We start from the raw sequence: 14,373 nt of genomic DNA on the forward strand, positions 1-14,373 counted from the left end.
TATAAATGTAAAAACTTATAAAGATCTTCCCCTCCACTGCCTGCATTCTCATTGTCCCCTGAGCAACATTTTTCTACCTCTTTCCCAGACTTCACCAACAGGTCGAAGATCCATCATTTCAGCCTATTCATGTCCCATGGACCTCATTTCTTCCTGCAGTCAGAGTCATTATTCCAGTATATAAGGGGGCCACTCACCCCATTAAGTCCCCTATGCCTGCCTTTTTGTGGAAAATGTGAAAGACTCTGTTCGCATAAGGTTGCCTTGCTCACCTATTTTTTCAGTACATTGATAATTATATCGGTGCCATTTCCTGCTGTGATATTTGGCTGGAAAATTGAATCTGCTTAGTTTTCAACTTTGACCTTTTTTCTCATCACATAGTCCATTTCTGGCTCTTATTTCCATTTTTTTGACTCCTCTATTGTCATTTCTGGGATAGGCTATTGACCAATATCCACAATAAACCCACTGACACCCATATAAAATGATACTTCTTCCCATTCCGCTTTGTGTATCTCTATTCTATCCTCCCAGTTTCCCCATTTCCCTCACACCTGTTTGCCTCGTGCCACTTTCCACACCAGTGCTTCCATTATATCGTCCTTTTTCTTCAACTGAGAGGTCCCCTAACCTGGTTGATAGGTGTTCATTCCATTTCACATACTTTTGCTGTCACCTCTTCCCCTTCCTCCCAGAACCATGATAGAGTTCCCCTTATTCTTGCCTTCCAGCCCACCAGCCTCCATGCTCAATGGGTCACTGTCCACCACCTCCAGTGCGATGCCACCACAAACATCTTTTCTTCACCTCACCAATCAGCCCCAACACCTACTCTCTTCCTATCCTATGCAAGCGCAGGAGATGCAACAGCTGCCCTTTTATCTCACCCTTTTCCACCATTCAAGCTCCCAAACACTCCTTCCAGGTGAAGCACCAACTTATTGGTTTTTGTACCTGTTTGCTTCTTCTAATTTACCGTACAGCATTTGCTGCTCACAATGTGGTCTCCTCCATATGGCAGGACCAAATGTGGATCAACTTTGCGGAACACTCCCAGTCAGTCCAGAAGCATGATGCAGAACTTTCAGTTGCTGCTCAGTTTAATTCTCTACCTCACTCCCATTCAGAATTCTTTGTCCTCAACCTCCTATAGTATTCAAATGATTATCAGTGTCGGCTTAAGGAATAGCACCTCAAGGGCGGCACGGTGGCACAGTGGTTAGCACTGCTGCGGCACAGTGGTTAGCACTGCTGCCTCACAGTGCCAGAGGCCTCGGTTCGATTCCGGGCTTGGGTCACTGTCTGTGTGGAACTTGCACATTCTCCCCGAGTCTGCATGGGATTCCTCCGGGTGCTCTGGTTTCCTCCCACAGTCCAAAGGTGTCCAGGTTAGGTACATTGGCCATGCTAAATTTTCCCTCGGTTTACCCTAACAGGCACCGGACTGTGGCGACTGGGGGAATTTCACAGTAATTTCATTACAGTGTGAATGTAAGCCTACTTGTGATTAATAAATAAATAAAATGAACTTTCCATTGGGCACTCTACAACATTCTGGACTCAACATTAAGTTCGACAATTTTAGATTGTAACTGCTGCTGTTTCTTTGGACAGCAGTTGGTGGCAATAATTCTGCTTTTATCCATTTGCATCTGCTCCAAACCCATCTTTGCTTGTCCCATTACCATCTCCATTTGCTTTTCCCCAACATTTCTTATGTCATTTGATGTTTTCTGCCTTCCACCCTAGCACTCATCTTCCCTTTTGTTCTTTTCCTTTCCCTTTCCCTACCTCTGCGATTGCTTAAAACCTGTTAAGTTCCTAGCTTTTTCCAGTTTGGATGAAAGGTCATTGACCTGAAACATTCACTTTGTTCCTCTCTCCAGAGATGCTGTCTGACCTGCTGAGCATTTTGAGCAGTTCTCTTTTTTTTTCAGATTTCCAGCCTCCACGGTGTTTTGCCATTGTTCAAACAGTTTGTTTCTCTATAGAGAATTTGAACATTTGCTTCAAACAAGAAGCCATTCAAACAGTTATTTGATCCAATCACTTCTGAAGTCAGAATTCTTTGGTTGCAGATGGGAAGATGAAACCTGTGAAATGGCAGACAAGAGCAGTCAATCAAAAATAACAGTTCCCCTCAGGGAGACTTTTAAGTGAATGGGCTGGTATTGACATTTTGCAAGCTAATCAATTTTTGTACAATCTACAGGAATCCTGATCCAAGGATAACATGTATTATAAACAAGGAACTAAACTGTTAGATTGAAATATGTCATTCGATCATTGAATATTCACTTGAAGCTGGTAAAAGCAAAAAGGGAATTCCAGAGACAATAGATATAAGACCATAAGACATAGGAGCAGAATTAGGCCATTCAGCCCATCGAGTTGACCCAGCCCCCACATAATGTCATCTCTCTCAACTTCTTCACTGTACCCAATCTGACACACTGCCTGTTAGATGAACAAACATTTCCTCCAAATATTGAGAAGACCAAAGCTTTTGGGTAGGATTTTCCTCCCCCTCCACGGTGTATTTCACAACAGTGTGCCACTGGTGGTGGAATCTTATGGTCCCACCGCTGTCAACTAGATTTTCCATTGAACATACCCCTCACAATCGGAAAACCCACAACAGGGGTGTGCTGTTGGCAGTATTTTAAGATCTGCCGGTGTAAACAGCAGCAAGATTTCAGTGATTGCCTTCAACCTGTGCCACAAAATTAATTCTCTATTCTCCTCCCTGCACACTGAAGCTGATTCAGACTGTTCTCAACTTCAATGTCCTATTTGAATTATACTGTAAATGTCAGAACTCTTAGGAACATTAACATACAGAGGGATCTGGGCGTGCAGGTCCAAAGTTCCCTAAAAGTGGCAACGAAGGTTGCCAAGGTGATTAAGAAGGCATATGGCATGCTTGCCTTCATCAGCTGAGACACTGAGTACAAGAGTTAGGAAATCATGTTGTGCTATTATAAAACCTTGGTTAGGCCGCATTTGGGGTATTGCATGCAGTTCTGGTCACCACACTACCAGAAGGACATGGAAGCTTTGGAGAGAGTGCACTAGGATATTGCCTGGTCTCGAGAGTGCTGGCAATGGAAGAGGTTGAATAAATTAGGATTGTTTTCACTGGAAAGAACGGGGCTGAGGGGGGAGGTCTACAAAATTATGAAAGGCATAGACAGTCAGAGGCTTTTTCCCAGGGTGGAAGTGTCAATTACAAGGGGGCACAGGTTCAAGTTGAGAGGGGGAGAGTTTAAGGGAGAAATGCAGGGAAAGTTTTCACGCAGAGAGTGGTGGATGCCTGGAATGCACTGCCAGAGGAGGTAGTGGATGCAGGTACATTAGCAACATTTATGAGGCATTTGGATGGGTACATGATTAGGGAGGGAATAGAGGGATATAGATCGAGTAAGGGCAGAAGTTTTTTTTTAGTTTAGTTTGGAAATCATGATCAGCACAGGCTTGGAGGGCCGAAGGGCCTGTTCCTGTGCTATACTTTTCTTTGTTCTCTGTTCTTTGGCCCTGAGCTCAGCTTTTAATCCCATATCCTCTCCTTCACTAAGACAGCTGATTTCCACTTTCATAATTTTGTCAGTCTCTGTCTCTTCCTCAGCCCTGAAACACACATCCTTGCTTATCTCCACACTGGTCAATTTCAAAGCTTTACTGGCCGATCTCCCACCTTCCACATCCCTCAAGTCATGCAATGTTCTGCTGCCTGTATCCTTTCTTGCCATTCACCCATTATCCCAATGCTTGCTGATCTACATTGATGCCCAGTCAGCAGCACCTCAGATTCAAATTTTTCATCGGTGGATTCGAATCCTGCCGTGGCCTTGCCCCTTCCTATCTCTGTAACTAGCCTTCTCCAGCCCTACACTGTTTTGAGAACTCTACGTTCATCCAATTCTGGGCTCTTGTGCATCCAGATTATCTTCCTCCCTGCATTGGTGGCTGTGCCTGCGATTGTTTAGTCTGTAAACGCTGGAGTTCCCTCCTGAAACATCTCCCCACCTTTCTTCCTTTCTTTCCTCCTTTAAGATGCTCCTTAAAATCTACTTGTGGGTACCTGATCTCTCTCTCTCTCTCTCTTCAGGTACCATGTCCTTAGAGGAGCTCTATGTTAATCTTACACTAGAAATGTGGATCATCTGAAGATGGTGGTACATTTATTCAGTTTGCAAGGCTCTTTCAAAAGATTATTCTTTGTCTCTCTTGAGCTCTTTTAAGCGATTAATCTTTCCCATCAGCATCAGAATTTTTAAATCGTAACTTCTTATCTTATGGCCAAGAAATTACAACCTTCTCTTCTCGATCCTGGTCAGCAGAGTTCTTTTGGTCTCTGATTTTGCTAGCACCTCTTCATTGGTAGTACAACTTGTCCAAAATATCTTCGACAACTCTGCAGCATTAATTCTTCTCTGCTTTGATTGTCCAACACTTCCTTCTGCATGGCTATCTGTCCTATCGCTTTATGTGGCTCAGTTCAAATTTTGGTGGTGCTCATGTAAAGTGCCTTGGGATGTTTTGCCGCCATATAAATGGACATTATTGCTGCAGTAGATTGAAAAATAAGAGGCATGGCACTCAAGAGTTAATACAGGAATGAACCTTTCTTCTAAGGCAGAGAAAACTGATTAGATTTTTGTGGGCAACTGGATAATATTATACTCGGGAATGGGCGATCGTAGGCCAATAAAATGGTCAACAAACATTCATCCTTGAGAATGAATGAGGAGTATGGCTGGAGAGTAGTATAATTGGGGACAGGTCATACTCTTTGTAATGGGGAAACAGGGCATTGGGGAAATTGGATAGTTTATGGTTTGGAAAGAAAACAAGAAAGCCTGAAAAGATATTAATGAAATCCCTGTAATGGATCAATTCTAGGCAATGTTCAATATCACAGGAGGAAACAAGATCCCAAAAGAGAAGGCAGCTAGAATACCAGTGGGACTAACCTGAATACAGATTATAGGTCACAGGCAGACTCTGGTTTTAGAGAATTCTCTGATTGGAAAACTGAAAGCTTGAGAGTGCTAGAAAGACCAAGCTAGCAGGATCTGGCAGGTTGGGGCCTGAAGGATTCATGCCTGCCTTCAGGCAGCACGGATGTTTGACTATTGCCTTCCTCAATGTCAGGGGCTGGAGGTGTGTAGCTCACAGGGAGGGGAGTGTAAGGTAGACTGCAGATGCTCAGGGTCTCCTGGCTGGAGATCCCTGGGTTGTACTCCTGCTAAGGTTCCTGGGGAACCCTCTGCTCCTCCATGGATTGGAGAGGCAGTTGGAGTGAGATCCAGAAGCACTGCCATCCTCTGGCACTGACACTCATGGATTCCCACCCGTGCCTCCAACATGCGGTTGAATTCCTGCATCATGGAGCTCATGTCCTCAGATATGGAGGTCAGAAGCTGAGCCATGCCATGGATATCTCCTGCCGTGGAGTGCATATCCTACACCAAAGTCTCCACTGCGCACGCCGCCCTCCCAATGTTGGCCCCATTGCCCTGAAGTGACGGCACCATCTCCTTAGTTGGAAGACGATGGGACTCTTCCCGTCAGCCTCGAGGAGGGCTGCTTTCATCTCTTCCTGATACTCACGACTCTGCCTTTGTAGCTCCAGCAGCTGTAGGACGACTAGATCCAGGGGCACATATTCGGCAAGGGGCTCAGCAGAGTCCTGGGCTCCGTCATCCCTCCAAAGTGCCGATTCCCTGGGACATCCCAACTCTGCTGCTGTGGATCTTCAGCTGTGGGGTGCTCACCAGTGAGTTTCCCAGAAGTCTGCCTACTGAGATGTGAGTATCTGCGCTGGTGCCGGATGCGGATTACAGCTGTGACGCCTCTTCGATGATGGGGTTGGAGAAAACCCCTTGGAACTGCTGGAGTCCAATGGGTCCAGAGGGCTTGCGGGTGGTCCAGCCTGTTCCACTGGTTGGTCTGCAAGAGACGGGTGATGGCATCAGTGTTTTACAGGGGATATGGAGGGAACATTGATTACTCACTTGAGACTTCAGGAACAACAGCATATGTCTTGAGGATTCTCAGGTTTCTCTGCTGTTCCCACTTCACGAACAGCACAGGCATGGTCTTCCTCTTCTCAGGCCAGATTGAGAGGTCGGTCCTCAAAATACATGAGGATTCCTTGCTCCATTGTTACTCCAGCTGACTGTGCCCGCTTACAATTGTTGTGGTTGAGCTTGTCCTGTAATGACACAGATAGGGAGTGTGGAGGTGGGAGTGTTGACATTTAAGATGGTGATGAGGTGTGGCAAGTATGGGGCTTAAGTGGGAGCTGGAGTATGAGGAGCATAGCAGCTACTGGGTGGGGGTGGGGGGGGGGTGCGCGGTCATGGTGATTGATGTGCATGTTAGGTGGATTGGCTGTGCAAAATTGCCCATTATTGTCAGGGGACTAGCAGGGTAAACACGTGGGGTTACGGGGATAGGGCCTGGGAGGTTTAGTTGTCAGTGCAGGCTCGAAGGGCCAAATGGCCTCTGTCTGCACTGTAGGGATTTTTATGATTCTATGATTCTACGAGAGGGAGGGGGGCACCTGGTGTCTGGTGTTGGCAAAGGCCAAGGCAGCTGAATGAGAGAAAATGTTGGAGGTGCAAGGGGCGTCTGTGGGGGTCCACAGTGAGACTGGGGGTCGTTCGCTTACCCTGGTTGAGCAAAGAAGATTATTCATTTTCCGACATTGCTGCCCTGTCCTCTTCTGGAGTGCGCTTGCACTGACCAGAGCTGCCGCTCCATCCCAGGCGGCGGCACAACTGGAAAGCTGTCTCCTGGAGCGGTGGTAGAGGGTTTCCCACCTCTGCTCCACTCCATCCAACATCCGGGTGAGGGCCCCATCTGAAAAGCATGGTGCTGCCTTCTTGCCTGCCACCTCCTGCAGTCATTGTGGAACAAGTGCTGTCGAGCCATTTGTATGGAGCTCCCCAGTGCTTACCGCAGTTTAATTGTTGCAGGGCGGGCAAATCAGAAGGGACGCATTGCTGCAAGTGCGACATAATTAGGATTGCACCCAATGAGCATGAACTTGATTTCAATACATCTCCGTATATTAGCATATTATTAAAGACCCCCCCCTCCCACACAGCTTGGGTCACTGCTGTGCGGAGTCTGCACATTCTCCTCATGTCTGCCTGGGTTTCCTCCGGGTGCTCCAGTTTCCTCCAATCGAAAAGTTGTGCTGGTTAGGTGCATTGGCCATGCTAAATTCTCCCTCGGTGTACCCGAACAGGCGCTGGAGTTGGTGACTCAGGCATTTTCACAGTAACTTCATTGCAGTGTTAATGTAAGCCTACCTGTGATATTAATATATAAACTTAAAATTGTATATTGAGCCTGAGGCATATTTTCAAACATTGGTGCGGTTATAACAGATTCACCCAGACATCAACCTGTTGTGGATTTCCCCCTGGGGCGTAAAGGTGAGTATTGCCCCCGGGGGAGAGGGACGTGGCCAGGTAGTTGCCTGGAAATTACCCCTGGCACTACCCGTTGGCACAGGTTGACACAATGCCACCGTGGCAGTGACAACCTGGCAATGCCAACTTGGCTGTGCTAACCTGTGCCATGGTGGTGCAGAGCCAGGGCAGAACCCAATGAGAGTCTTTTGGTGGGAGGGTGATCCATTTATTTGTGGTGGTGGATTAGTGGACATAGGAGTCGTGGGTGCTAGCGATGGCTGTTCGGATGGGGAGTTGGAGGGAAGGGGTCCGATGTTCGGAGGAAAGGGGGGCCTGGCACTGCCTGTTGTGGGTTGGGGGGGGGGGAAGGGGCATGTGATGACTCCCAGCTCTGATCAACATGGCGTTGGGGGGGTGCAGAATGCCGGCTCTGATCGGGGGGGGGGGGGCGCGGTGAATGCTGGCTTTCAGAAGTGGGGGGTATGGATGCCTGCTCCAATTGAGAGGGATGGGGCGGGGTGGAGGGGAGAGTCCCTGAGACCTCTGCGGTGGGGTGGGGGGCAGTTTACTTTTTGATCTGATTGGGCACCCTTTAAACAGGGCGCCCAAATTTCAGTGCAGCCGGGCTTTGCCGACATGTTGAAGCCGTGGTCCTCTACATGACGGCTTGAAAGGCACCCAGCTGTTTTTTTGTGACAGTGTGATAAGATCTGGAGAGAAACATATCGTTTTTCTTGCCGAAACCAACACTGCAATTTTTTGATAAGATTTCTCCCAGAGAGTAGGAATAAGTGGGTCTTCTTCGAAGTGGCAGGTGACTCGTGGGGTCCCATAGGGATCAGTGCTTGAGCCCCAGCTATTCACAATATACATCAGTGCTTTGGATGGGGAACCTAGTGTAATAGCTCCAATTTGTTGAAGACTCGAAATGTGATGGGAATGTGAGTGGTGAGGAGGATGCTAAGAAGGGTGATTTAGACAAATTGAGTGAGTGGACAAACACAAGGCAGGTGCATTATAATGTGGATAAATGTGAAGTTATCGACTTTGAAACAGAATGGCAGACTATTATTTAAATGGTAGATTGGATAATGTTCAAATGGACCTGAGTGTCCTATTACACCAGTCACTGAAAGCAAACATGCAGGTGCAGCAAGCAATTAGGAAGGAAAATTGTATGTTGGCCTTCATTGCAAGAGGACTAGAGTACAGGAGCAAGGATGCCTTATTGCAGCTGTACAGGTGAAAGCACAGCTGGAGTATTGTGTACAGTTATGATCTCCCTTTCTAAGAAAGGATACACTTGCCATACAGGGAGTGCTGTGAGGGTTCACTAGGTTGATTCCTGGATTGCAGGATGGTTGCATGAGGAGAGATGGGGTCAACTGGGTTTGTATTCACTGGAATTTAGAAGAATGAGAGCAGATCTAATTTAAACATATAAAATTCTGGACAGACTAGATGCAGGGATATTAAGAGGGATATGGGCCAAATACGGGCAATTGGGACTAGCTTAGTGGTAAAAACTAAGTGACATGGACAAGTTGGGCTAAAGGGCCTGTTTCCATGCTGTAAACCTCTATGACTCTATGACTCTATGTTGTTTCCTCTGGTTGGGGTGTCCAAAATAAAGGATCACAGTCTCAGGATACAGGTTGGGCCTTCACTCAGATGGTGTTGAACCTGTGGAATTTTCTACTACAGAAGGCTGTGGAGGCCAAGTTACTGAATCTATTGAGGAAGGAAATAGATAGATTTCTGGACTCTAAAGGTGTCAAGGGATATGGGGAGAGTGCAGGAGTATGTTGTTGAGATAGAGGATCATCCATGATCATATTGAATGATGGAGCAGGCTCGAAGGCCTGAATGATCTACTCCTGCTCCTATTTTCTATGTTTCTACCTTCATAAATAGCTGGGAATATTATCAGAATAATGACCATAGTTGGTAAGGTGGGCTCCACTTGAATCAAATGTGAACGAAGAGTTTTGTAATGAACATCGAGACAGCAACTGAGAATGATTTAAGCTAGATGATTAGGGAAGGCAGATTTCAAACTAAATGGAATGCAAGTTAAAAGCCATGAACAGATGGCTATGAACGCAGCAACCTTGAGAGATGTGGATTTACAAGACCACCAGCAAGTTGAGACTGGGAGACACCAAATGGGCAGACACATAACAGGTTAAATTTAATGCTGAAAAATGTGAAGTGAAACATTTTGGGAGGAAGAATGAGGAAATGCAATATAAACCAAATGGTACAATTTTAAAAGGAGATGCAGGAACTGGGAACGCAAATCATTGAAGATGACAAGGCCAAGTTGAGAAGGCTGCCAAAAAAGCGTAAAAAATGTACTGTTCTCCTTGGAGCAGAGCAAGCTAAGGATAGATTTGATAGAGGTGGTCAAATTTGTGAGGGGTTTGATAGGATAAATAAGGAACTGTTTCCACTGGCCAGACTGTCGGTAACCAGAGGATACAGATTTCAGATAATTGCTAAAACAAGCAAGAAGGAGATGAGGAGCATTTTTGTCAGTCAGCGAGTTGTTGTGATCTGGAATTCACTGTCTGAATGGGTGGGAGATGCAAATTCAACAGGAAAGTATAGAGGGCTTGAGGAAAGAGCAGGGGTGTGGTACTAATTGGATAACTCTTTCAAAGTGCCAGCATAGGCACAACAGGCCTAATTTCATCCTCCTGTGCAGTATGATTGTTGAGACAAATCAACATTAAGCTGCCTATATATATACACAGTGCAAAGTGCTGAATCTAGCATGACAGAGCTCAGAGTAATCGTGGCAGCGGGTACTATGAGTATGGTGCGAGTATCAGAAACATGACTCAATTCAGAGAATGGAAGTTAATTTCACATTCAGCTGTATATTGTGTGTAGCAAGAGAAGAAGAGATTCTGCAGCCACGTATTTCAGGGAAAACTGGGATGTGAGTGATGTTCCTCTGTGTGTAGGCCACAGAAAGATCTACCCTCCATATAAATTTCTAATCTGAAAAAAATCAAAGCTAACATTACGGGAGAGAAGTTGTCTATTTGGCACCCATTTTATGGATACTGCAAGTATTCTTAAACTAAAGAAATTGTGACTGCCATACACACATACACTTCCAACAGGATAGCATTTTGTGTACAGGTGTACAGGTGTTGCTACAAATGAACCCAACTACTACCAGCACAACAGTATGTAACATTGATTTGATGTCAGCAATGTCATTTCCGAGCTACATGTTCCAGCCTAGATCCGGTCTTAACCTCGCTCAGCTGAATAGCGCACTAACCAGCATGAAAGACACCCCACAGTACTATTTAAAAAGATCATCAATGACGTTTTAAAATTCTGTAAGAAGTTTAACAACATCAGGTTAAAGTCCAACAGGTTTATTTAGTAGCAAAAGCCACAAGCTTTCGGAGCCTCCAAAATTCTAACAGGGTTAGACAGAGTAGATTCAGAAAGATTGTTCTCAACGGTGGGGGAGTCTAGAACTAAGGGTCATAGTTTGAGGATAAGGAGTAAATCTTTTAGAACTGAGGTGAGGAGAAATTTCTTCACCCAGAGAGTGGTGAATGTGTGGAATTCACAACCACCAAATATAGTTGAGGCCAAAATGCTGTCTGATTTCAAGAAAAAATTAGATATAGCCCTTGGGGCTAAAGGGATCAAGGGATATGGGAGGAGAGGAGTGGGATCAGGATATTGAATTTGATGATCAGCCATGATCAAAGTGAATGGCAAAGTGGGTTTGAAGGGCCGAATGGCCTATTCCTGCTTCTAGTTTCTATGTCTATGCTTCTATGTGCAGGAACTTCTGATGAAAGGTCATTGACCTGAAACCTTGAGCCTGTTTCTCTTTCCAGAGGTGGAAAAGGGGGAGTTGCTTTCGGATATGGGTGGCTTATTATGACTTCTTCTCGGCACTGAGCAGGATGGAAGAATGAGCAGAAACCACACAGATCAGGACAAACTGCTAGAAGAAAGAGGAGATGGTGGGGGGTGGGGGAGGGAGCTGATCGGAGGGTTCTCAGCAATGTCCCTTCCCATAATGGCCAGCCCTGTCTCCTACATGGAGTTTAAAAATGGAGAGGCAGGAGCGCTTCTCCCCTTCTCATTTCTTCCTGCTGCCACCTGTTACATGCCACCTACTACTGCAAGAAATAGGGAGTTGTTTGGTTATTTGGTGATCTGGCTGTCATGGTTGAATAAATAGCAGTGTGTGTAAGTTTTGAGATGCAGTTGTGAGGCCTGCAGTGGTGTTAATTGATTGAGGATTAAGTAAACCATATGAATGTTAGATACGAATCTTGATTAATAGAGATTGTTCACAGTGAATTGAGCAGCAGACGAGGCTCGTGGTACAGATCGTAGGATTTGGTGTTTGAGGATGCACTCCTGACATGTGAGATCACTTCTTCCTGTAGTGCACCATGGTCCTTGGGGATGCAGTCCGAGCATTGGCTTCTGCTGCTATCTTTTCCTATTGCTTTCAGAAAATGTGTCTAAAGGGATTCCAACACCCCCTGCCCCCCCACTCCTCCCCACTCAGCCTACAATCTTCCCTTCGATCTTCCTTCTATTTCTTCCTTCCCTTCCACCTTTCTGCCCACTCTCACCCATGGTTAGTCATTGGTGATTCTTCCTCAGCGCAGAAGTCAAAATGGTCTTAGTACCACCAGGGGCAACAACGCACTTTTGCTTTAAGAGATACAGGTTATTTTTCAGTAGTACTAGGCATGCAGCCAATGAGCAGTATGGGGAACACAGTCTGCATGCAGCAAAAATGGAAATGAGCAGGAAGCACCAAGCTGGCCCCATGCCGACAGTGTTATCAGTGGGCATAGCTTAATTGTGCATCAAGATCTTGCACCCTTTTTCGGGTTGGGGGGGGGATCTAATTTAACGTCTGAGGGGTCTACTATAGGCCACCAGAAGGCGGAGAACAGTTTGCTCCACAAACACAAGTGACAATGGGTAAGTTATTTTACAGGGAGACTTTTCTGCAATCAACACGATATAAACTTAAGAAAAACCAAATGATTTAGAGTCAGAGTTGGTGAATGTAACACAGAATGGCTTTACGACTATAAAGTGAAACCATGATGGGCAGTGCTCACCTTGTCCTGATACGGTGCAGGAATTGTAGATGTAGTACCGCTTTGAGACATAATAACCACAGAATCATCAAGTAGAATGGAATCTGAGACCCAATTTTAGCAAAGACCAGAAGTTAGGTTTATAACTTTAAAATATTGAGGAAGAATTGAAAAAAAAAACAGATTGCAGGGGAATGTCTGTCAATATTTCAGTAGAAATTAAATGGACGCCTTAAAGCAAATAATGCTAGACAGACAGAACAAGTATATATATATCCAAGTTCAACAAGCTTAGACTGAACAAATAGGTTGCGGCTCCTCTGCTCAGGAAAATTGAGAAAAGGTGGGATGAAAATAATTTCAGAAATAGGAAGGATCAGACAGGAAGCAAATGCGAAGCAATATTCGATAGGTTTGGAGTCCATGTACGTAAATGCAGATAGTGTGGTAAATAAAGTTGCTGAGCTGCAGCTATATGCTACCACATGGGGCTATGATATTGTGGCAACAACAAGAGATGTGGCTCAAGTAAAGTGAGAATTGGGATCAAAATATTCCATGTCACCAGATATTCAGCAAAGACAGGGCAGGAAGAAGAAGCAGAGTATGTGACAGGATTGATGAAGGAAACTGTTATAACACTGGAGAGGGATGAATTAGTTGAGGAATCAAAAATAGAATCTGTTCAGTTCAAACGCAGGAACAATAGAGGAGCTATTACACGACTGTGTGCATAATATAGGCCAATAAAAAATGCAAAGGAGATAGAGAAGCAAATTTGGAGCCCAATTACAAAATGATGTGAGAACTATACTGTAATGATAATGGGGAGCTCCAATTATCCTAATATAGACTGGGATAATAACAGTGTAAAAAGGCAAAAAGAGGGAGGAATTCCTGTCGTATGTCCAAGAGAACTTTCTAGAGAGTGTATTTCCAATTTAATGAATAAAGTGCAAAGTTGTGCAGGTTAGGTTGATTGGCCATGATAAATTGCCCCTTAGTGTCAGGGGATTAGCACGTTAAATATGTGGGGTTAAGGGGATACCTGGGTGGGATTCTTGTTGGTGCAGGCTCAATGGGTCAAATGGCCTCCTTCCACACTGGAGGGATTCTATGATTCTATGAATCTAAGTGCGACAAGTAGCAAGCATGCTTTAGTGTGGCGCATTTGGAAAACAATTAGCATAATATCAATCGGATAAGAATTATGGAAAAATACAAAGCTTTAATATACTTAACTTGAGAAGGACCAATTGTAAAGAGGTCTGGCACAGATTGATTGAAATGAGAGATTTGTAAGCAAAATATAAATGAACAATGGAATGCAAGAAAATCAAAGAAGAGATAGCCTGGATCTAAAGTAGAAACAGTTCCACTGGAGAGGGAGTGGCCATGGGTGGGGGTGGGAAGGAAGGGATCCAAAGTTAGATCTCCCTGGATGACCAAAGAGAACTGGGGCAATTCTCCCAGCAGCAGGCCTGGAGACTTAAGCGGAGGCCGTATAACGGGCTTCCCGCTGGGTGCCACGGCCTCGATGTGTCTCTGGCCATTGGATTTCCGGTATCATCAGCTCCACGCCAGAAATTGGCGTGGAGTCGAATAAATTATGCAGTTGCTCATTTGAATATCATTAGCGGGTCCTGGCCTCTCCCCCAACACCAGACTTGTTTCACTCCAACAGGGTTCACAACAGCTCCCCGCTAACGAGGAGTTGGCGGCCCAACCCTGCTGGAGTGAAGGGGTGCCATGGAGACCCCTCAGGAAGTCGGGGGTAAGGAGGTTCCCTTTGGGCATTGCCAGCTTGGCAGTGTCACCCTGGCCCCCGGCACTGCCCA

The sequence above is a fragment of the Mustelus asterias genome, chromosome 3 (assembly GCF_964213995.1).
Source record: "Mustelus asterias chromosome 3, sMusAst1.hap1.1, whole genome shotgun sequence".
NCBI lineage: Eukaryota > Metazoa > Chordata > Chondrichthyes > Carcharhiniformes > Triakidae > Mustelus > Mustelus asterias.